This window comes from Mustela putorius, unplaced genomic scaffold (assembly GCF_011764305.1).
Source record: "Mustela putorius furo isolate JIRA1106 unplaced genomic scaffold, ASM1176430v1.1 tig00000228_pilon_pilon_pilon, whole genome shotgun sequence".
Taxonomy (NCBI): domain Eukaryota; kingdom Metazoa; phylum Chordata; class Mammalia; order Carnivora; family Mustelidae; genus Mustela; species Mustela putorius.
The window spans coordinates 37,676,759-37,698,539 of NW_025421322.1; the positions used below are offsets into that span (position 1 = coordinate 37,676,759).

Sequence of the window (21,781 nt, forward strand, 5' to 3'; positions counted from 1 at the left end):
TCAGAAGAGGGGCACGGCTGGGGGTCAGACTCAAGTCCCCTTAATCCATAAGCTCTTGCTTATCAGTCTGCTCCCCACTGAGGACGAGGTGCTCGACCCAGGCCTCCAGAGGTGGATGGGACAGGAAATGGAGAAGGGAGAAGCCTGCAGTCAGCGGCAAGGATCGGCTCTGCCTTTCGGCTGCTTTGAACCCTGAGGGACTCTCCGTGCTTTGGTAATAAAGCCAGATTGGAACCCGGCATCAAGAACTTCAGGGTGAAGTTTACTTCTTCCATTAGTTCTTTTCCTTTTCTTTTTCTTTCCCAATTCTTGTAATTAAACACAAGTCTTGAATAATGCAAACCTATAATTCATGCAAATTGATCCCTAATGAGATGGAAACAAGCCAGGTTTTAATTTGTTGAACTTGTGGGAGATAGTATAATGAGTTGGAAAGAACAGATGCAAAAATATGTCCCCTTTCGTCTAAAATGAGCCCAAACATTTTATTCCTGGGCTTAGCCTCATACACTTTTAATGCCTTCAGTATGATTTTAAATATTTTTCTCAAGGAGGTGACTGCTCATCCCAGGCCCCTGAGCTACCTTCACGCAGACCTGGCGGGTTTCCCGCTCCCCCACATCCAGACTCTGCCCTGGCCTCACCCCCTATGACTTCTCAGCCCCCAGGAAAATGCGATCCATTAATGCTGAGGATCAACAAATGCTCTAAACACAACCCAGGCCGAAGCCTCTGGGTTTTTCGTCATGTGTTCCTCCGTGGGGAGGAGGGTGAGGCGCCCGTGAGCTCTGTTCTGGTGTAGTGCTGAGGATGGAAGCCAAAAGAGGAAAGCATTTGAGGCAGAAGAACTGCATAAGCAAAAGTGAGGGCACATGAATATGCATGGCGTGCTTGGTGTGTAGTGATGAGACAGACCGTTCTCCTCATGTTGACTCTGCGAGGTGCCACGGAAGGAGGCTGAGCACGCCGAGGTTCTGAGTGCCCCCTCCGGTCCCCGCAGTGGCCGCAGCCTTTCCCTCCATCAGTAAACAACACGTCACTCTCTGGACAGTACAGGGAGGAAGTACAGGGGATAGGTCACCTACGTAGCCTATGCTGTAGGGTAAGTAGCGGTGCCCCAAATGCATTCCCCGTCAGTGACTTTGCTCCTTAACGGGGACGGAGCTGAAGCCCCAGAGACAATTCCCAGGGGCGCTCATCAGACCCAGGTTACAGTTGGACCCATGGCTAAGGTTTACTACAGTGAAAGGATCCAAAGCCAAGTCAGCACAGGGGGCGGGTACACAGGGCAAAATCCTGAGGAAACCAGGCTGAAGCTTCAAGGTTCTTCTCTCAGTGGAGACGTGGAGGTGGCACCTCGTTCCACAGCAGTGCGGTGTGAACACATGTGAAGCGTCCACCAGGGAAGCTCACGGCAGGCTCTGTGCCCTCAGTTCCCCCCGGGAGCTGGGGGTATGGACACTCTGCAAGCTGTAGACGCCCAGAAGGAGAAACCTGTTCAGCATAAACCACATTGCACAGGCAGCCTGGGTTCGGGAGTCACTCTTCTCCTTTCTGGGAATGGTGCAGACCCTCCCGAAATTCACGTTCCCGCCTCCGGCCAAGGACCAACCTTGTAAGAATTCCTTTGCGGGGTAGCGGTCCCAGGCCTGCCATGCTCACAGTTCTCTATGCAGGATGGCGTGGGAGATGCCATGACCATGACTCTCAACAAGAGAGGATACAAAAGAAATAAATTATTTCTAGATTAGGACAATCCCACAAACATTTATTACAGTTTATGGGGAACCTGGTGGAGAGGGTGTTTTTGGAGAGCTCAGAAGAGACAGGGGACTGAGCAGTGCTCCCCGAGTCAGTCCTGACAGAGGAAGGTAGATGGAGAGACCATGAAGGATGGAGCGATCAGTACGTCCAGGAGAGGGGCCTGGGGAGTAAAAAGTCTGAGCACCATAGGCGCAGTTCCCTGCCTGTGCTCCCGTCCGACCACCGTCGCCATAACCAAGACAGTGGAAGCAGAGGTTTAAAGCAACACAGCTTCGACCTCTCACGGTGCTGGAGGGCAGTCAGAGATGAGCTTTACTGGGTTAAAAGCAAACTGTTGGTAAGGCCCCACTCCTTCTGGAGACTGCAAGGGGGGAATTCCACTGGCACCTCCACAGCTCGTCTTGTGACCCCTTCCTCATGCCACCAGGTCCTCACATTTCCATCAGCACGTGACCGCACCTGACCGTGATGTCTCACTGTGATCCTTTTGTTAGGATGCTGGGATGACATGGGGCCCGCCTGGACAGTCCAGACAGTGCCCCGTCTCAAGACCCCTACCCTCATCACCCCTGCAGCTGAGAGGGGACTTTCACATGTTCTGGGAATCAGGACCTGGACGTGTAGGGGGCCCACTCAGACCCCCACATTCTCATCAGCCCAGGCTCTTGTTCACACACACAAGTATTTATTGATCTATTGCATATGGTGCATGGTCCCGGGCAAAGGGAATTTTACTGTATGTATGTAACATGCATCACACACACTCACACGGACACACACAGACACGCACACATGCTCGTTGGTAAGCAGACATGGGTGTTGAGACTTCGGCAAAGATCTTCCCTGGCCAGAGTGGGAGTCTACAGGAGGCACATAACCCAGCATAGGGGTTAAAAGTATTTCCCATCCATGGAGGGTCCCAGGGCATTTGCTGGGAGCCCCACCGCCAGAACAGGGAAGGAAGGACCTGAGCAAAGCAGCAGAGGGTTCCTCCTTGAGAAGAAAAACTGTGTTTTCTGAGGATGCCCCCTCCTCAAAAGACATGATAGATCGTTCACCATTCAGAAGCTGGAATAAAGGATTTTAGCCTTAAAACAGGAAGAGTTCCTTACCCACTGAGGTTAGTAGCCTGGGTCAAGCAAAGAGACTCTTTTAACATCAAAGAAAAATGGCCCAAGATATTCTGAGGTCAAATTGTGTAACACATTTATTTGGCCAATACCTGAGTTTATTTTTTCTTACAAGAACTTTGCCAATTCATTAACTGTTAATAGCAATCTTAAGTTGAGAAAAATTAAAATACTCTCATTTACACAAAATCATATCGGTGGTCAGAAATCCAATATAGCATAGCATCAATCAACAGGTTTAAGTCTGGCATTTAAAAGACAGGGCCAAAAATTAACAAACAGGAAACAACATGTGTTGGAGAGGATGTGGAGAAAGGGGAATCCTCTTACACTGTTGGTGGGAATGCAAGTTGGTGCAGCCTCTTTGGAGAACAGTGTGGAGATTCCTCAAGAAATTAAAAACAGAACTCCCCTATGACCCTGCAATTGCACTCCTGGGTATTTACCCCAAAGATACAGATGTAGTGAAAAGAAGGGCCACTTATACCCCAATATTTATAGCAGCAATGGCCACAGTCGCCAAACCGTGGAAAGAACCAAGATGCCCTTCAACAGACGAATGGATAAGGAAGCTGTGGTCCATATACACTATGGAGTATTATGCCTCCATCAGAAAGGACGAATACCCAACTTTTGTAGCAACATGGACGGGACTGGAAGAGATTATGCTGAGTGAAATAAGTCAAGCAGAGAGAGTCAGTTATCATATGGTTTCACTTATTTGTGGAGCATAACAAATAGCATGGAGGACATGGGGAGATGGAGAGGAGAAGGGAGTTAGGGGAAATTGGAAGGGGTGGTGAACCATGAGAGACTATGGACTCTGAAAAACAATCTGAGGGGTTTGAATTGGCGGGTGGGTGGGAGGTTGGGGTACCAGGTGGTGGGTACTAGAGAGGGCACGGATTGCATGGAGCACTGGGTGTGGTGAAAAAATAATGAATACTGTTATGCTGAAAATTAAAAAATAAATAAATTTAAAAAATAATAATTAAAAAAAAAAATAAAAGACAGGGACAGGGGCACCTGGGTGGCTCAGTGGGTTGGGCCTCTGCCCTTGGTTCAGGTCATGATCCCAGGGTCCTGGGATTGAGCTCTGCTCAGCTGGGAGCCTGCTTCCCCCTCTCTCTCTGCCTGCCTCTCTGCCTGCTTGTGATCTCTCTGTCAAATAAATAAATGAAATCTTAAAAAATAAATAAAGACAGGGTGAGTAGGCAAGTCTCCTTTGCACGTTATAAATAAAAATCCTCTTGATATATATTTAAGAAGCACTAAAGATATTTGAGGTATTCTATTAATAGTCACAGAACCCAATCTCTAGGAGCCTGCTGGAGGAGACAGGTGTGCAATCACACACAAACCCAGCCTAGAGAGACAGAAGTTGTGTAAGTGCAAAGGGCCTGAGGCCCCACGAGCAAGTGTTTCTATCTGACCCAGAGAATCACACAAAATCCAGAGTGGGCACATTTTCAGTTAAGTCTTGAAGGTGGTGATAACAATAATAATAACAAAACCACAACATCTACTCTTTGTGTTGGTATGATTTTTTTTTTTTTTTTTGAGAAAAAAAGATAGGCCCATGAGAGACAGACAAACCAGCCCTGCTCTGTGTGTGACCAAGTTCTTGTCAACACGAGAACAGACAACGGGTATTAGACGCACACAGACTACGATTCAAAAGCTGGCTTTCCCACTAAATATCTGTGTTCATTTGAGTGATTTATTTAACTTCCGTGAGCCTTGATGGCCTCATTTACAGAACAGAAATGTCAATAACACGGGACCTGTTATTTCTTTCTGTCCTCTCAGCTATTTACTTACTGGGTAAACGTGGGCCATTTCTTTGTTACTAGTTCCTTCAAATGCAAAATATGATTTACACTATTGACTTAAAAGAGTTGCTGTGTTAGGATAAATAACATGTGCAAAATCTACTCTGAAAATCACAGAATGCCAAACAAAAGTTAGTATGTCCAATTTAAATATCACCTCTAAGGGGATAAAACTGTAGATATTTAGAGGGTCAAGGAATAGCAATTAGAATAGGGTAATCTTGGAGAGCTTCTTGTAGGAGGTAGGATATGAATTGGTATGTATATGTGACTTTTGAAGCCCTAGTCCTAAATGACATGATTCAAGTCTCCACAACAGAGTAGTAAGTAGTAAGATATCTCCACTGGGGATTTCGTCAGTGGAAGGGACCGCCGTACTGGGATATTATCGTCAAATATTGATTTAGTTTTCTTTTTGTAATACAGTTAGCTTTACTGAAATAGCAGCTCCTCTATCCAGGAAATTGATCAGGGACACAGCTCAGCCTGGTCAGTTTGGGGTACAAGGGGTGGTCAGAACTGATAGTACATGGATCTAGGCAGACCCCTGGAACTTTGATTTTTCAGGACCGTACTGGTAGATGAGGGATGATTCGACAGGAGTTGAGGGTAATTAGGGCAGCCACAAGATGGACCAGATGTCCCACTTAAAGAGAGAGACAGGGGTCCTGCGTGGAGACAGGGTCCTGGCCAAGAGAAGCAGAGAGGGTCAGGCAGAGGAGTTTGAGTGCCCCAGAGAGTATCCCGAGAACCTACTTGCTAGAAATAGGTGACCTCAACACCAGCTGCAGATCTGGGATGTTTCTGACCATCACGTCAGTTTACCCAGAGGAGCACAGCGTGAACACCTTTTTGGCAAAAAAAAAAAAAAAAAAAAATGTAATTAAAAAAAAAAATCAACCTCATTCCATCATGAATATGGAGAAAAATATATATATGTTAGTTCTATGAGCTATGGCATGAGCAGGGAGGGTCAAGGTTATCTACAGAGTATTCCCCTGAAAATCATCTAGTTCAGGGACATAGGAAATTCAAGAATGTTGTTTGGAATTATCAGAAGTTACAGTGAAATATATTCCTTTGCAGAGAGTACCAGAAAGCGGTAAAGATAAAACAAGTTGAATAAATGAGGAAACATGGAAAGATAAGATGAAATCGGAAAACCAGCAACAAGCGTCTTCAGAATCACAACAGAGTCTCTAAAATCTTCTTTAAGTGAATATAAAAAGGGAGTGAACAACATAAGTGATGGGCATCACAAATTTTCAAAGCCATCCCACATTGCAGACAAAAAGTATAAAGAAGAAAACACAAAAATTCAAAGGAATATAAATTAGGACCTTAAAACAAAGACATACCAATGGACTCGGGGGAGACTACAATAGAAAAATGTTGCTTTATTAGGAAATCTGAATACAAACATTTTTATAATACAAAAATGTCATAAATTAAATGAAATAATTAGAAAAGTTGCATGGGAAAGTAGCCATGGACCAAACTGGGGGACAGGGAAATAGTTAAGGAATTACTTCTGGGAAGGTGCTCTGCCAAGACAGTTCTGTAAGTGATTTTATTTTTTCAGAATTCTTATCCTTTATAAACGGGCTTAAACACAGAAATACAAAAATGCTCTAAACCCAGTATATAACCCAGATGAAGAGAGCATAAGAAAAAAACCAAAGTCTCACTTTGAAACATTGCTATAAAAGCCCATCATAAATTCCAGGCAAATAAAACCCAGCAGTAAAATAAAATTAAAGTAATAAAGTATTATTTCAGAATGAAAGGATAGATTCTTAATGATCGTTAATATTTTTACCATTTCTGGAAGAGACAGATAATTTTTACATTCTTTTTGTGGTAAAACTCAGCATTATTGTCTGTTCTGACCATTTCTCCACTTCTTTACTTCTGAGTCTCTTCTCAAACTTCTGCCCCCAGCACCCCGATGGAACCTGTCCTCCACCTTACAAAGACCTGTGGCCAACTCTGTAGACTCATCAGACTCCGTCTCTGGTCAGCATTCCACCTGGCTGAATGTGGCTTCAGTTTACTTGCTGGGAGGCCACGCACTCCTGAAATCTCCTCCTGCCTTTCTGGTCTCTCCTTCGCTTGTTATCTTCCTCCTATAAATGGTGGTGCCCCGGGGCTCGACCTTTGTATTTATCTACACGCTAAGTCACAGGCTCCGGTTTCTGCACGTGTCTACTCAACCTCTACTGTGATAGCTCGTAGTCGAAACAAAGTTCTGATCCCTTTCTCCCAAAAGTTCAGCCACTCAGTCGTGGGCACCACTGGTCAACTTCAGCTCCACACTTAGGTGATTCCCTTAACTGCTCGCTTCTCCTTACCTGTGTACAATCTGTCAGCAGGTCTGGCCAGCTCTGTTTTCAAAATTAATCCGAAAACATTGCACTTCTCGCCCCGTCAACCATGATCGTCCTCAGAGAGATGTTCTCGTCTTTGAACGGAGGCCAGCGAGCGCGCTCAGCATGTACGTAAGCACACGTGCGCTATCTCACATCCATCTCTACTCTTCCTTCCTTCTCCACCTCCACCAGAATTAAGCTCCCTTAAAATAAATGGAATAGGGTTCAGAAAGATCATGTCTTCCACCCCAGCGTCAACCCATCTCAACCTTCGGCGGTTGTCTCTCCCTCCTCTGCACCCAACCCGTCCCAGAACTTCCTCTGGTGTTCTGAGTCCCCGTTCCCCTCGGTGAGAAAATGCTTCCATAGTATCTGCGGATACTCCTGTCCCTCCTGCTTCCCTCCGCTTCCCCTTCCCCGACTGGATTGTAAACATCTGTGAGAGGACGGACCTCGAGCTGGCACCCCAAATTAAAGGATCTCTGTCCTGATAGAAACCTTGAAAATCTGCCCGAAGTCAACACTCAGACACAGAGTCTTGGGGTGCGGAGTCCAGGAAGCACATGAGGAAGTAAACATGCTTAATCCCGGGAAGGGCTTAACCCCTGTGGGGGCATCTAGAAGGAAGAGACACAAGGAGGGACAGGGACATAAGGCTGACCAGCCCCTGCACGCCCTACACTCATGGAATTGGGTCATGATTATATTGTAACCAAGGGGTAACCAAGCTGCCTCCTTCTTCCCAAACTCCCAGGAAAGTTGCCACCAGGTTTGACTACCTATGCTGTTATGTGTGTGCACGTGTGCATGTGGTAACGGGCAGAGGAAGAACACAGCAGGCGGTGCATCGACTTGACTAACTCCGCCGAAGCTGGAGTCTTGAGCCAGAGAAATGGATAAACGTATGACACAGCCACACTCCCCTCCTCACCATTACAAATGCACAGAATATTAAGTACAGGGCTTCCTGAGTACGCAACATAGAGCTAGAGCTCATCTTCTACGGAGCGTAGGAGCAGGGAGCTGTCCCCTGCCATGTGGGCCACGCACACACAGCGGCTCCAGTGCTCACCCAAACAACATGTATGTAAACACAATGCCTAAGCTGGGTTGTTACTAAGGATGGAGGAGGAACCACTAGACCCTCTTACCTAGTAACAAGTCATTTGTAGGCTTTGATGGTTCAGTAGAGGATGTTTTGCTAACATGGTCTTAATGAATGCTGGCAAATGTTCCGAGTGAAGGAGGAGGTATGCAAATGGAATTAATCTGTGCTTTATCAAAGGTAGAAACAGAAGCTACGTAAATGTGCTCAAAGGGCGATCTGCTTGCTTAGCGCTTTGTAATGCAGCCCCACACACATTCCGTCAAGAGCTCAGCCTGCAAACACATGCAGAGGCACATCTCTTGCCAGCTGCACGCCTGACTCTTCTCCAGAGTCAAAGACCAGCAGGGGTGAAAGTCACGGCACTGATTTCCAGACAGCCCGTCCTTGGCCCAGTGTAATCCATAAAGAAGGTGCTCCTGGTTCCTTTGTAATGTAACAAAGATGAGAAACTTTGACTCCAAAAACTCAGTCTTATCCCACACATTTCTCTTCCCCTGTGATGTGGCTCGGGCAGTGTTTCCGTATCAGCCTGGCCTCTTACACGGACACGCCTGCCACCAGCTGGCTCCATGCTGGTTCCCGCTCTTGTCAAGGAGCCCTGGCCACTGGGATCCAGTAACAGTGCCTTGTCACTCCAAAACCTGAAAAGAAATGGGTTTCTGTTGTTACTAGGTCTTGACTAGCTCAACATTGCCTACTGACTTATCTACCTTCCTGTGACCTGTTGGACCAATGCATTACATTAGATTCCCTCTCTCTCAAATACTCGGAATTGCTGGTTCCCAAACCAGACCCCACACATGGAGAACAGGGAAAGATGGAGGGAAGAGGTGGGCCACTCCAGATCAGTAGGTGCCAAGTTCAAGAAGCAAGGGGACTTACTTGCCAGGCTTGCCTTGGGTACCACCCAGCGAGGAGGTCTCTGCATCCACCCGCCAGGATCTTCCATTTGTAGAGAGGCCTGACGGGGTCCAGCCACGTCTGCTGGCCAGGTGGTCTCCACAACGGTGTGCTGTCTCAAGGTGGAGTCCTTGAAAATGGCTCCTGCTATGGGACCAGAGTGGGGGGACAGAGAACACATCCCAAAGGAGGGTCTCACTGGCCAGCTGGTGGTCACAGCCTCTCCATCACCTTCTCCCATGCTGAATGGTGTCTTTTTTCCTGATTTTTGTCCTAGCTGGAGCCTTACCCTTCTGGAGTTCAGCATAGCTACAAAGTTAATAGAAGAACGTTATCTACGAGGATGCCCGCTCCCCAGCTGACGCTCAGGTGCTGATCATGGATGGACTGCTTAGCAATCGAGGCCAGACTTCATGGATTTGAAATCTGGTTCCATCACTGACTGGCTCTGGGACCCTAAGCAAGAATATGAAAGTCCTTGGCCTTATTTTCCAAATATGCAAAATCAGGATAATGAAAAGACCTACTCAAAGCAGAGGACTAATTTGGTTTGTGTTAGAACACTCAAACTCGTCCCGGTTCCAATGGGTCCAGTAAATGTGGGTTATTGTCCTGAGATTATCACACATGGAAAAAGGCAGTTGAGAAGTTTCTCACAGAAAAAGGAGTGAGAAACACGTCTTTGAGACCTAGAGTGAGCCAGATGGAATCTTAGGACTCTAAAAGCAAAACCTTTACCTTGTAAATGAGATACTTCACGAGGTAAGAATTATTACCCTGAGTAAACTGTTACACTCAGAACTGGTCCCTCTCATCCCCTGTAGAAGTGAATGGTGGGTGTACGTACACGCATATGTCTGTACATGTGTCTCTGTGTGTGTGTCTATCTTCGTCATTATCTAATAGCTGCAGGGGAGTGTGCTTGTTGTGCTGTATTCTCCAGCAGAAAGAGCACTAGCCTTGGAGTCAGGAGGCAGACATGGAGATTTCTGGCTGTGGCTGCCACACGAGACACTTCTGTGATTGAGAACAGGTTACAAACTCTTTGAATTTAATCACACTTACCCTAACATGGGACTACGTCTGCTTTCCTAGTCTGCTATGCAGAAGAGATGGAATTCTGTTTGTAAGATGACAGCAGATTATGAAGGGGTTTCAGCTCATCTCTGATAAAAAGCAGAGGTGCAGGGTCAGGCAGGAGGAACCAGGAGAGCAGAGTTCTCATCTGTATCCTAGGTTTCGGTTCCATTTTCAGAGGAAAACACTTCCCTTTTTCAGAGGAGGAAACAGATGTGCAGAAAACTTCAGTGTCTTGGTCAAGATTGTTAGGAAGCTGAAGACCCTGGATTTGAACCCAGAGACGGCAGAAGCAGAGCTTGGGTCCGTGGGCCTGACTTTCTTGAACACCTCTAACCAGGCGAGGTGGTGGGGCTGGACTCCATTTCCCAGGGGGCTGCAGGAGGCAGGAAAGTCACTGATGTGCTGTCAGCCATTGCCAAGGCAGCCCCGTTCAGGGTGGAAGAGCAGGGAGATGGGGGAGACTGTGAGCTGTTCTGTAGGGTCGCTCCCAGTGACTCCTCAGACCCGCAGGAGAGTTTTCCACAATCCATCTCCTGAGTGAAATTCATTTATGGAGAAAAATGGTAAAGGGCCGGGGTCTGTTGCCCCAGACGTGAGCAGGTGGGCACAGAAGAGGCCACGAGAAAGTAAGACGTGAGAGATGTTGGGGGGAGGCCCCCAAACCCAGGCTCTGACATTGGGGATCCAGGCCCTTGGGAGGCCCCGTGTCATGCCCGGGCCCCATAACCATGTGTTAAAAGAAGCTTCCGTAATATGGGAATCACCCTTCCGTCCGACACCCGGTGACCTGGCGCACAGTCCTGCATTTCTCCACGTCCAGGAATCTCGGGTGTCCTGGAAAACAGCACCTATCTTCTCTGTGCTAGTTCCAGAGACGAAGAATGCAGGACAAATCGTAAGAGCGGATTCATGACATACTTGTGTTCACACGACGTTTCCAAATACATCTTCCCAGTGGACTCATATCCACCGGACCTTATTGATAAAAACTGATATTTACTGAAAACGGACAATAGACCAACAGTGAGCACTTACCCTGCCTTTTTTTGCTTTCCATTTAATCCTCAAAAACAAACCCATTGTATTGATGAGAAAACTGAGGCAAGAAGAGTTTCAGTATTTTGTTCAAGGCCTCCCATTTGGGAATGGGCAGAAGGCAGACGCCAACCCAGAAAGTCCGCTTCCGGAGGCCAGAAGGCGTGGGTAAGGCAGACGCAGCACTCCACTCAGAGCAAAAGTAGCCATAAGGCTCCGAAGATTGAGAAATGACTTTGAAAAGTACTGAGTGTTAGCAAAGGGACCGCTTTCCTGCAAACACGCGTCTCCTTGCCAGTGGCGAACGAAGTGCCAGTTACCCCTGCCACGTCAGGGCCAGATTGCAGCCCTTCTGGTGCGTCTGTGGTTGGCTGATTCGCGCGACGAGTGCCACGCTGGAGTCAGGAAGTTGCTTCCCGAGAGCAGGAGAGCCCCCCCCTGGCTCCCACCGCACTGACCAAATGGCCGGTCTTCGGGCCTCCGCTTGTTTATTTGCGTTTCGGGCAGTTGGGCCTACTCACCCCTAACTATTTCATAGTCGTCAGGGCACGAAAGATGCCTATTGTTTCATCTATACCTTCCTTAATTTTCTGCCTGTAACCCCTGTCCTTGCCTGAAGTTGGAGCTGGAATCTGGGGAGACTCGGGGCCTGGATTTAGAAAGACATTGGTGGCTAAGAGCACCTGCTTATGGGATCCTTATGAGATTAAATGAAAGCAGGTGGACAGTGCCGGGATCCTTTCCCACGAGCCGGGGTGGATGAGTAAGGCTGGCCCCAGAGGCGCATGAAGCAGCCTTCCCTGTACACCCAACATCTCTTACTTGTCCAGGGGTTCCGTTGATCTAACAGCTTCTAAATAAGGTGGGAAGAGTGGGGAGACCCTCCACCCCACACAGTAACCCCACTGGGGTGCCACTGCTGGATCAGGGCTTACCTGAGAGGCCCTCTCCTTAAGCTTTGATTCCTTGATGTTCCCGCCATCGCGGTCCAGCCCAGGCACACTTGGCTCTTCTCGAAAGGATGACCCTCTTCCCTCTGATGCTCACCTGGGCCGCAGTCCTGCAGCCCGGAGCTCTTTTGCTTATATCCCCAAGCTCAGTCTCTTCGAGAAATGCTTGGGGCTGGGGGGCTGGGGAGGGGTTCAGGCTTTCCTGGCATAGCCTCGCTCTGCATCAGAACCTCCCTGCTCCGCAGAGGAACATCCGAGGCCGTGGGTGTCAGGCTCGTTTTATTGCTGCTCTTCATGGTGACGATACTTTCATCAGCTCAATGCAGACAAATGCGGCCACGAACGGGATGTGCCTATAATGGGTCTGAACCACTCTGTGCAGGCAAATGGGTCCTGCGCCACCAGAGCTACGAGCCCTAGAAGCGGAAGGAAATAGGGTTCTTGTTTCCAGTTCCCTCGGCAAGCGGCTGAGACCCTGCGCGTGCAGCTGTTTCGTGGTCTGCCTGGCTTCTTCCTGGCATCGGAGAGGCAGAGAAGGGCATGTGAACCCGTGGCGGGGATGGGAATGAGGAGAGAGACCTCAGGCATGAGGCTGCACTTAAGCCAAGTCTCCAAGGTCGGTAGGAACGCCATGTTCCCCAGAGACAAGGTGGGGATCCGGACGCTGGAAGCCCACGGAAAGGGGGCAGAGCGGCCTCTGGCTGCAGATGTCCAGGGAGGATGGAGTCATCCAGACGGTAGAAGGAGAGGAAAAAAGAAAAGAAGTAGGGCAGTGGGGTTGGAGAAGTTACATGCCGGGCCCAGGACACTCTCTGGGAAGCGCAGCTTTGATGCCCCGTGGAGAACAGACCACCTGCAGGGGGTCATGAGTACCGGATTCAGAGCCAGCAGGCAGCCTCTCTGCATCTCATGGGGACAGGGACGGGGGTGGGAGGCGAAAGAGCGTTCGGCAGGGCAGAAGGAGGCTGCTGGGGGCCCAGGAGAGAAGAGCCACAGTCTCCAGCAGTTGCAGCAGGACGGACAGGATGGAGGGGGATGGTGACAAGAAACCGCAGCGGAACTCCGTGCTCCCCAGCGGGGCAACTGGGAGCCCTTGTCACCTGCTTCTTCCGGATCAGGGGGCAGCAGGAGCATGGGAATATTAGAGTGCTGTGTTCATGGTGCATGGTTCGAACGCAGGTCAATAACGGGCTTAGATGAAAATTTCAGGGCTGCAGACCCAATTAGGGTCTCACTAGAGGCTCACACAAGGGGTTCTATCTTTGCTCTCTGGGTGCCGTGACAGTGAAAGGGAGAGAGATACAGAATGTTTCCATGACAGATGCCAGGGGGTAGCATGATTTCTGGGCAGAGGTCTGCAGAAAAGCTGTTCCTACCACAGCAAGGCAGACCCTCGATCTGACCCCTCTTGTACCTCTTCCTGGCAAAAATAATTATAATTAATTTGAGGGTTATGTTTTGGATACCCTCCCAAAATAGAACTCAAGCATTCGCACTATCATTCCCATTTCACAGGATCCAAACCGTACTCACCTCAAAAGAGAAGACTCCCACAGTTCGCCAAGGCCCCAGTATGGGCTCTGAGGCATTTTCTCTGTGTGCCGGCCTTAATACACTCCAAAGAAAACTCCAGTGGCAAGCTGACTTGAACTTAAACTTGAGTCCTCAGTTAGAAGTAGAGCTCTGGAAATGTGTCTGGTACACTTAAAAGTAAGCTGTCTTCCATGTTACTTCCAGTCATCATAATAATGGCTAGTATTTATCCCAGCACCTGGCTCTGTGCTAAGCGGCTCGCACATGTGCACATGTGACCTCTTTTCATTCTAACAACGAGGGAGGTAGAGTCTAGTATCCTCGGGTAACCTAAGAGGAAGCCGAGGCCAGGAGGGCTCACACACTTACCGAGGCTCCGGATAACAAGTGGCCGGTCGGGGGATTATCCTCCACTGCTTCTGACTCTGGAGACCCGGCAAATACCGATGGTGCTCTAGACCTAATGTGACCTCTTGCAGACAGCAGTTAGCTTTTTTTATTTTTTTATTTTTTTATTTTCAAGACAACACAAAGACGTTACTATTAATAGTCTCTCCGCAGCTGAAGCAACAGAGGCTTGGAGAGCTTAAGTGACTCACTGCCGAGTCACAGGGCTCCAGAGTGCCTTGCTGGGGATTTTCAACAAGCTCCCTTGACTCCAAAATATACGGGTGAGTCAGGTACAAGCCCATCCTGTTCTTGCTCTAACCTGTTCCTCTTCCTTTCCTTGCTCCCTATTTTGGTCCATGGCACCGCCAAGTCACCCCCGCTGAGAACCAGAACCATCTCGATTCTTGTCTCCTTTCTCCCCACCCACATGCGTCGTCACCACGGCCTCCTTCTTCATCTCCTAAACTTGTCTTCCTCCTCTCTGGTTTCATCTCCCTGGACTTAAATAGAGCCTCCAACTCCAACAGCTCCCTGGCCACTCTGGGCACTCTCTTCCTCTCCCCAGGGCGCTCCCATGCCGGCCCACACAAAAGGTACCTGGAGGGCTTTTTGAGACTTAGATCTAGAGATTCTGAGATTCTGTAGGTCTAGGGTGGGGCTCACAACATTACATCTCTCACGGGTTCCCTGGCGCTGGTGTAAGGACTCACTTTGAGAACCACTGTGCTACACGGTGCCCCCTGCCGCAGGAGGATCCCTTCCCTTCTGTGCATATAAATAAATTCTCCATGTGTCCAGGGGGTCTAGAGCAGACCCAGCAATTTGAAACCTTGAGTCTATGGGAACCCAAGTTAGCTACAACAGACCCAATGTCGCTGCAGAAACAAGAGCTAGGAAGCACAAGCGGGCTGAGAGTGCCAGCCCATTACAGGAATGTTCCTTGGCTCAAAGGAAGAAGCTCCAGCCTGAGGATAAGGAGGTCTGAGTGAGCAGCTCATGCGTAGCTGATCTACATTAACATATTTTTTTCCCAGTTTCAGTTTTTCATTGATTTGTTTGAGCATTTCTTTATTATTCTAGGCAACTAGAATACATCCTTTAAAAAATGAACAAATATCCTTCTTCTCTCTGGTTAAATATTATGACACATGAACCTGTTCTTAGATATCACCAAGAAAAGAGAAACTGAGGAAATTGGAGGGGAGGTGGGTTGGGGGTTGAGGTTGCTGGGGGATGGGCATGAAGGACGGAATGAGCTCTGGGTGTCGTCTGCAACTGATGAATCACTAAATTCTACCTCTGAAACTAATATTACGCTATATGGTAACTACATTGAACTTAAATTAAAAAATGTTTAAATAAAATAAATAATACAAATACTACTCTGAAAAATAAAATACTACTCTTACAAAAACAAGAAGTTCCAAGTTCCCTAGGAAGGCAGGAAGACATTCATGGCTCAGATCCACAGTTGGGTTTGGGAAATCCAGGCCATGAATCCTGCTGATACAACTATGGCCGACACTATGATTTGTCAATCGCTGTAACACACTGTATTAATAGAATAGAGAACAAAAACCACATGGTCATCTCAATTGATGCAGAAAAAGCATTTGACAAAAATCCAAGGCCGTTTCCATATGCACCCCAATATTCACAGCAGCAAAGTCCACAATAGCTGAACTCTGGGATGAGCCTAGATGTCCATCAACTGATGAATGGATAAAGAAGATGTGATATATATATCACATGTATATATATACATATATATATATGCAATATTATATATATATATGCAATATTAGGCAGCCATAAAAAAATGAAATCTTGCCATTTGCAATGACATGGATGGAACCAGAGGGTATTATGCTAAGTGAAATAAGTCAATTAGAGAAAGACAATTCTAGGATCTCACTGATCTGAGGAATTTGGGAAACAAAACAGAGGATCATAGGGGAAAGGAGGGGAAAATGAAACAAGACAAAACCAGAGAGGGAGACAAAACATAAGAGACTCTTAAGCTCAGGAAACAAATAGAGGTTTGCTGGAGTGGTGATGGACACTGGGGAGGGTATGTGCTAGGACGAGTGCTGTGAGCCATGTAAGACTGATTCGCAGACCTGTACCCCTGAAACAAATAATACATTATATGTTATTTAAAAAATTAAAATTAAAAAAATACAATGCCCTTTCATGGTAAAACCCCCAATATACTAGGAATACAAAGGAGACCTCTCAACCAGACAGAAGTACCTCTATAAGAAACCCACTATCACCATCCTTAAGGCTGAAAGATGGAATGTTCAGCCTCTGAGATCAGGACCAAGACAAGCACGTCTGCTCTTGCCACTGTTATTCAACATTTTACTGGAGGTTCTAGTCAGGACAATTAAACCAGAAAAAGAGAAAAAGGCAGACATGAAACTGCCTCGGTTTGTAGACAACCTTATCTTGTGTATAGAACATCTGAAGGAATCCACCAGTGCTCCCACTAGAACTAATGGATGACGTCAGGGACTTTGCAAGATGCAAGATCAATAAACAAACTTCAATTATTTCTATACATCAGCAATGAACAACCCTAAAGTGAAGCCGAGAAAGCAATTCCATTCATAATAGCATTAAAAAGATTAAAATTGTTTAAAAATGATTTTTAAAAAGAAGTACAAGACTCACACACTGAAAAGTATAAAATGTGTTTGCCAATAAGTAGAGATCAATATCAATGTAGCAAAAGCCCGTGTTCATGGACCAGAAGACATAACATTGGCAGGACAACAATAATCCCCAAAGAAATCTATAGATTTCATTTCAACCTTTTCAAAACCCCAGCTGGCTCTGTTCTGCAGAAATTGGTAAGAAGATTCCAAAATTCATTTGGAAGTGCCAGGGACCTACAATAGCCAAAACAATATTGAAAAAGAACAAAGTTAGATGATTCACAGTTTTGAAACTTCCTACAGAGGTACAGTCATGAAGGCGATGTTATACTGACAGAAGGGGAGACATGCAGATCAGTCAATGGAACAGGAATCCCAGGAATAAATGCATTTACTTACATTCACAGTTAACTAATTCGCAACAAAGGTGTCAGAAAAATTCAATGGGCAAAGATTGTATTTTCAACGAACGGCACCATCAAAACTGTAGCCATAATGACCCCTCCCTCGTACCCTTTAAAAACAAAATTCTAAATGGGTCAGAGATCTACATGTAAGCACTAAAACTATGACACTCTTAGAATAAAAGCAAGAGTTAGTCTTCATGGCCTGGGGGTTGACAGTGGTTTCTTAGATACAGCATCCAAGAAAAGCACCAAGAAAAAAAATGCACTGGATTTCGATACAATTAAAAACTTTTGTGGTGAAAATGATACTGTCCACAAAGTAAAAAGACAGAATGGGGGGGGAGGGATTTGTAAATCATGTGGCAATAAGGGACTTTTATCTAGAATACTTTTTTAAACTCATACAATAATAAAGGGCGGCCCTTCAAGCAGTCCAAAAAAATTTGAATAGATATTTCTCTAAAGAAGACATACCCATGGCCAACAACCACATGGAATGATGCTCAGCCTCGTTAGTCATTACAGAAACGCAAATCACAGTCACAGTGAGATTGTATGACCCTGGGTGACACAGGCATGGCTGGTGGGAATAAAAATAGTGCAGCCACTTTGGAACATGGGCTCGAACGGTTAAACACAGAGTTACCGTCTGACCCAGCATTTCCGCTGCTACGTCTATGCCCAAAAGACTTGAAATTGGTCCACAAAAAAATGTGCGCCTGAATGTTTGTAGCAGCATTATTCATAACAGTCAAAAAGTGGAAAAAGCCCAAATGTGTATCAACTGATGAATGGATAAACAATGTGTGATACATTTAGACAATGGAAGCTATTCTGCCAGGAAGAATGAAGTACTAACTCATGTTACAGTACAAATGAACCTTCAAAACATTATGCTAAGTAAAACGATCCAGACACAGAAGGCCACATAGTATATGGTTCCCCTATTCGAAATGTTCAGAACAAGCAAATGTACAGAGACAGAAAGATCAGTTCCCCTCAAGGGAACTGGAGGGCTGACGGGAACAGAGACATGGAGAAATGGGAGCTGATGAAGATGGGATTTCCTTTTGGCATGATGAAACAGTCCCCCAGTTAAATTGTGGTGGTTACACAACTCTACCAGAACACATTGAAAATGCTGGAAAGGGGTTGAATTTATGGTATGTGCATTATATCATAAAAAAGTGGCTTTTAGCTATTCCATTAGGATGAGCTCTTGGCCAGACCTGGTAGAATAAAGAGGAGGTACCAGGAAAGACAGCACTAAGGAAATTGCCCAGAAGGCAATGTGGAACTACAAAGAGACAGATCTGGCAAGAAGCACGAAGGCAGGATTGGGAGCCTCCGACATCCACGTGATGACTATGCCAGAAGAAGCCAGTAAATGGATGTGGACAATGGAAATAATAACCAAGAATATTCCAGAAGTGAAGTTTTTTTTCCAAGACACACGCTCCCATTAAAACATGATATACTAAGTTCTAAGCAAAAGGGTTAGCTATCTTGACTTGAAACATAAAGAAAATAAACAAGTCCTAGAAGCTTTCCAAAAAGAGTAGTTCACCTACAAAGAAATCCTTTTGAGGACAGATTTTTCATCAGGAAAAAAAAGAGGGAGAGAGACTTAGAAATAGAATAGTATCCTCACGGTGCCAAAGGAAAGTAATCTTCCACCCCAAATTCTCACTAAGTCATCATGGTGTGCAATGAAAAGTTGTGCATAAATGCATGACTCTGGAACCAGAACGGGCAGGTGAAACCCCGCTCTGCTTCATGTTATCTCTGTGGCCTTGGGCATAGTCTGCCTAAGTGTCCTGCCCTGCCACATGGACATGACCACCACATAGGGCGCCGTGGGCGGTAAGTGGGTGTGGGCATGTATGTAATGGTGCTCAGAAGTGGCACATATGTGCCACATATGTGAGTGGCACATAGAAGCGCTATTTACGAGTCAGTTACTAATTCAAGAGAGATAATTTGAGAATGAATATGGAAAACAGCTTTCCAGTCCTATAACCCAGAAAGTTATTTCACTAATATTTAGTATCAGATTTTTTTTTAAAAAGGAACCAAAAGAAAAGATAGTAAAAGAATAAAAATGATCATCCCAACAAAAGGATAAAATACCCATCAAAACATATCATATGCAGGACGTTGCTCACATTTTTGGGCATAAAACATAACTTCAAAGTATATGCAAAAAAAATTAAAGAAAAAAATGGACAAAGACACAATAATGCTGTGTTTTAATGTAAAAGATAGCACACAGTCTCCGTCTCACAAACCTCATAAAAATGTTTCAACAAATTTGAGTTGATAGTTTACCATCTCTGGATGTATATAATTAAGTTAGAAATCAGCAGTTTAAGAGCAGAACAAATAGAAACACCCCCCCCCATGAGTACTTTGAAATCAGAGGGAAAAAATAAGAAAGAGTAAAGATGTGCAAGTTAAGTGTTCAAGAACTTAGAAAAAAAATAGATTATAGGAATGAGCTCATAAGAGAAGCCTGCTGAAAATTTGGAGTTTACAGTCCACTCATGTTTTGTTCTAAAATTCCCTTCCTATTTGCTACCATTTGTAAAATATTGTTACTTTTATTTCTATATACACATTCAAAAAATGTTGTTAAATTCCTAAAATCGAGACTCATACCATAAATAGTGGGCCTCTGTTGTGTTTGTAATGCTAATAGAGACGCTAAATTCCAGGAGGAGAAGGATGATGATTTATTCACTACCATATCCCCATCCCATACAATAGTGCTTGACATCTAGGAACACGATAAATATTCACTGAATATTGTCATTGAATACGAAGTAAAATGAGTCAGAAGCTCACTGTAAGAGACTTCTGTAGAACCAAACACAAGTGGATTATAATCCTGGTTCTAGAACATTCTGGCTGAACTCCAGGAAAGTATAATGTCTCTCACGACAATTTCCTACAACGTAAAACACTGTAGGAAAGTAGACAACAGCTACTTTGCAAGGACCTTGCAGGACGTGGCAATGAGGACATCACACAAGTGCCACGTCCTACCAGGGCCAACTACTCAGTGCTCTGCTCTGTGATGCTGGGGCTGGGACCACAAACCACATTTCTGCTGGTTCCCTGTCAAGAGCTGCCAAAGGTGAGAGGGACACTAGAAAAGAATGTCAAGTCAGGGGAGAGGGAGGATGCCTGCTCCCTCCTGTTTGCTCCCCACACACTTCCTGTTTACCTCCTATTCCGTGACCAGGGCAGCTCCAGGTTCCCCCTCCCCCCCCCCCTTAACAGACTCTCCCTTCCCTTAGGGGTGATTGGATGCACTTTGCAGCTTTTCCAATACTCAGAAAAGCAGCTTCTTCAGGGCCCTTCTAACACCCCAGCACCAGCGGGGCAACCCCTTCCTCGGACGTTTCTGAGCAGTGCTAACCCTCTTGGAAATGTCTAAACTTCAGTGGAGGTCATTCTAGCCTTCTCCCCTTGGTCCCGGAGCTCTGCAATTGCCACCTCTGTCCGCCTTAGAGTTTCCTTTCTGTCCTTTTGCTTACCTACCTAGCAATTCTATTAAAATCTCTAACTATCTTGTGTGGTTACTATCTCCTTTTCTTCCTTATTTTTTACAAGATTTTGTCTATTTATTTGACAGAGAGAGAGACAGCAAGCACAGGCAGGAGGAGGAGGAGAGGCAGAGGGAGAAGCAGGTTCCCACGGAGCAGGGACCCCAATCCTGGACGCGATCCCAGGACCCTGGGATCATGACCTGAGCCAAAGGCAGATGCTTAACCCACTGAGACACCCTGGAGCCCTTTACTTATTATTATTATTTTTTTTAATGTAAATGTGGTTGGTTAACATACGGGCAATACTGGTTTCAGAAGTAGAATTCAGTGACTCATGGCTTACATACAACACCCAGTGCTCATCAGAGCCGGGGCCCTCCCTAATCCCCAGCCCCCATGGGCCCATCCCCCACCACCCCCTTCCATCAACCGTCAGTTTGTTCTCTATCATAAGGAGTTTCGTGTGGTTTATTTTCTTCTCTCCTTTTTTTCTTTTCCCCTTTCCCACATGCTCATCTGTTTTCTTTCTTAATTCCACATATGTGTGAGATCATATGGTCTTTGTCTTTCTCTGCCTGACTTATTCCACTTAACATAATAATGTTCTAGCTCTGTCCGCGTCATTGCAAATGGCAAGATTTCATGCTTTTGGATGGCTGAGTAATACTCTACCATGTGAGTGTGTGTGCGCGTGGGCGTGTGCGTGCGTGCGCACACACCACCTCTTCTTTACCCACTTCTCTGTCGATGGACACTTGGGCTGTGTCCCTAACTTGGCCATTGTGGATGATGCTGCTGTACACACAGGGGGATGTACCATTAGAATCTTATCTTCATAGCCTTTGGGTAAATACCTAGTGCTGCCCATTCTGGGCTGTAGGATAGTTCTATTTTTAACTTTTTGAGGAATCATCTCCTGACCGGTCCCAGGTCGATGAAGATCTCAAGCCCCAGCATGATGACTACCCTTGTCATCTGTCATTTGCAAAGCACTTTTGCAGGAATTTGTTTCCTCAGAGCAATGTCGAAAGGCAGTTCCTCCTTCCTGAGATAAAAACAGCAAGTTTCTCAG

General features: G+C 46.1%; 1 long non-coding RNA gene across 1 annotated transcript; it reads right to left on the reverse strand.

The window, feature by feature from the left end:
• Positions 1-6,125: 6,125 nt before the first annotated feature.
• On the reverse strand, positions 6,126-12,580 carry LOC101680224. Its single transcript, XR_198824.3, has 4 exons — positions 10,169-12,580; positions 9,086-9,412; positions 8,247-8,844; positions 6,126-7,298 (listed from the first exon to the last, which is right to left on the reverse strand). It is a non-coding gene; the product is annotated as an uncharacterized LOC101680224 (long non-coding RNA).
• Between the last annotated feature and the right edge of the window lie 9,201 nt (positions 12,581-21,781).